Below are 3,010 nucleotides of genomic sequence, written 5' to 3'. Positions count from 1 at the left end.
TTCACCTTATTACATCCAGTGGAACAGCCACTTTACAATAGTGCATCTAAATGTTTTAAGGGGGGATGAGAAGGATTACTTTATCCTATCCAAGGTATTCCTTAAAGAGGTGGGGTTTCAGGTGTCTCCGGAAGGTGGTGATTGACTCCGCTGTCCTGGCGTCGTGAGGGAGTGTGTTCCACCATTGGGGAGCCAGAGCAGCGAACAGTTTTGACTGGGCTAAGGGAACTGTACTTCCTCAGTGGTAGGGAGGCGAGCAGGCCAGAGGTGGATGAACGCAGTGCCCTTGTTTGGGTGTAGGGCCTGATCAGAGCCTGGAGGTACTGAGGTGCCGTTCCCCTCACAGCTCCGTAGGCAAGCACCATGGTCTTGTAGCGGATGCGAGCTTCAACTGGAAGCCAGTGGAGAGAGCGGAGGAGCGGGGTGACGTGAGAGAACTTGGGAAGGTTGAACACCAGACGGGCTGCGGCGTTCTGGATGAGTTGTAGGGGTTTAATGGCACAGGCAGGGAGCCCAGCCAACAGCGAGTTGCAATAATCCAGACGGGAGATGACAAGTGCCTGGATTAGGACCTGCGCCGCTTCCTGTGTGAGGCAGGGTCGTACTCTGCGGATGTTGTAGAGCATGAACCTACAGGAACGGGCCACCGCCTTGATGTTAGTTGAGAACGACAGGGTGTTGTCCAGGATCACGCCAAGGTTCTTAGCGCTCTGGGAGGGGAGGACACAATGGAGTTGTCAACCGTGATGGCGAGATCATGGAACGGGCAGTCCTTCCCGGGAGGAAGAGCAGCTCCGTCTTGCCGAGGTTCAGCTTGAGGTGGTGATCCCGTCATCCACACTGATATGTCTGCCAGACATGCAGAGATGCGATTCGCCACCTGGTCATCAGAAGGGGGAAAGGAGAAGATTAATTGTGTGTCGTCTGCATAGCAATGATAGGAGAGACCATGTGAGGTTATGACAGAGCCAAGTGACTTGGTGTATAGCGAGAATAGGAGAGGGCCTAGAACAGAGCCCTGGGGGACACCAGTGGTGAGAGCGCGTGGTGAGGAGACAGATTCTCGCCACGCCACCTGGTAGGAGCGACCTGTGAGGTAGGACGCAATCCAAGCGTGGGCCGCGCCGGAGATGCCCAACTCGGAGAGGGTGGAGAGGAGGATCTGATGGTTCACAGTATCGAAGGCAGCCGATAGGTCTAGAAGGATGAGAGCAGAGAGAGAGAGTTAGCTTTAGCGGTGCGGAGCGCTCCGTGATACAGAGAAGAACAGTCTCAGTTGAATGACTAGTCTTGAAACCTGACTGATTTGGATCAAGAAGGTCATTCTGAGAGAGATAGCGGGAGAGCTGGCCAAGGACGGCACGTTCAAGAGTTTTGGAGAGAAAAGAAAGAAGGGATACTGGTCTGTAGTTGTTGACATCGGAGGGATCGAGTGTAGGTTTTTTCAGAAGGGGGTGCAACTCTCGCTCTCTTGAAGACGGAAGGGACGTAGCCAGCGGTCAGGGATGAGTTGATGAGCGAGGTGAGGTAAGGGAGAAGGTCTCCGGAAATGGTCTGGAGAAGAGAGGAGGGGATAGGGTCGAGCGGGCAGGTTGTTGGGCGGCCGGCCGTCACAAGACGAGATTTCATCTGGAGAGAGAGGGGAGAAAGAGGTCAGAGCACAGGGTAGGGCAGTGTGAGCAGAACCAGCGGTGTCGTTTGACTTAGCAAACGAGGATCGGATGTCGTCGACCTTCTTTTCAAAATGGTTGACGAAGTCATCTGCAGAGAGGGAGGAGGGGGAGGGGGAGGAGGATTCAGGAGGGAGGAGAAGGTGACAAAGAGCTGCCTAGGGTTAGAGGCAGATGCTTGGAATTTAGAGTGGTAGAAAGTGGCTTTAGCAGCAGAGACAGAGGAGGAAAATGTAGAGAGGAGGGAGTGAAGGATGCCAGGTCCGCAGGGAGGAGAGTTTTCCTCCATTTCCGCTCGGCTGCCCGGAGCCCTGTTCTGTGAGCTCGCAATGAGTCGTCGAGCCACGGAGCGGGAGGGGAGGACCGAGCCGGCCTGGAGGATAGGGGACATAGAGAGTCAAAGGATGCAGAAAGGGAGGAGAGGAGGGTTGAGGAGGCAGAATCAGGAGATAGGTTGGAGAAGGTTTGAGCAGGTTTGAGCAGAGGGAAGAGATGATAGGATGGAAGAGGAGAGAGTAGCGGGGGAGAGAGAGCGAAGGTTGGGACGGCGCGATACCATCCGAATAGGGGCAGTGTGGGAAGTAATAATAAAATAGTAGTTTTAATATCTATGTTTCTGCATGCACATTGATTGATAAATTGATCTTACAATACACAGCGATAACATACATTTTTCTATACTAATCCAATCTGTAAGTGGTTGGACTTATTTCACCCATTATTGAGATGGTTGTGCCGGTTTAGATTGCTTAGGGAGTCTCATTTAGCAACCATCACAAACACATCCACTCCTCTGCTGCAGGCTTAGACCTTGTCCTCTGCTCCTGGCTGCTAAACTCCTCAGCTTCTTTATCAGCCATGACTTGAGAAATGACCACCTTCTCACTATAATAAAGCAAACTGGAAAACTAGAGAAAACGCATCACAAATAAGATAAAACACTACAGCAACAACACAGGGCCCCCAGGAGCTGGATCAGCCAGCAGATCACCCGGGAGTGTTCCCATCTAGGTCCTGGGCTTCTTGTTGGGCCATCCCCAGGTAGTGAAGGTAGGAAACAACACCTCCACTATGTTTATCTTCAGCACAGGCCCCACAAGTGTTCGTGCTAGGCCCATTTCTGTACTCCCTGTTCACCAATGACTCAATCATCAAGTTTGCACACGACACAACAGTAGTAGGCCTGATTACCAACAATGATGAGACAGCCTACAGGTAGGAGGTGAGGACCCTGGCGGAGTGGTGTCAGGAAAATAACTTTTCCTTCACTGTCAACAAAACAAAGGAGCAGATAGTGGACTTCAGGAAACAGCAGAGGGAGCATGCCCCCATCCACCTCG

This window comes from Oncorhynchus keta, chromosome 26 (genome assembly GCF_023373465.1).
Source record: "Oncorhynchus keta strain PuntledgeMale-10-30-2019 chromosome 26, Oket_V2, whole genome shotgun sequence".
NCBI lineage: Eukaryota > Metazoa > Chordata > Actinopteri > Salmoniformes > Salmonidae > Oncorhynchus > Oncorhynchus keta.
Note: the sequence above shows the minus strand (reverse complement) of the source record.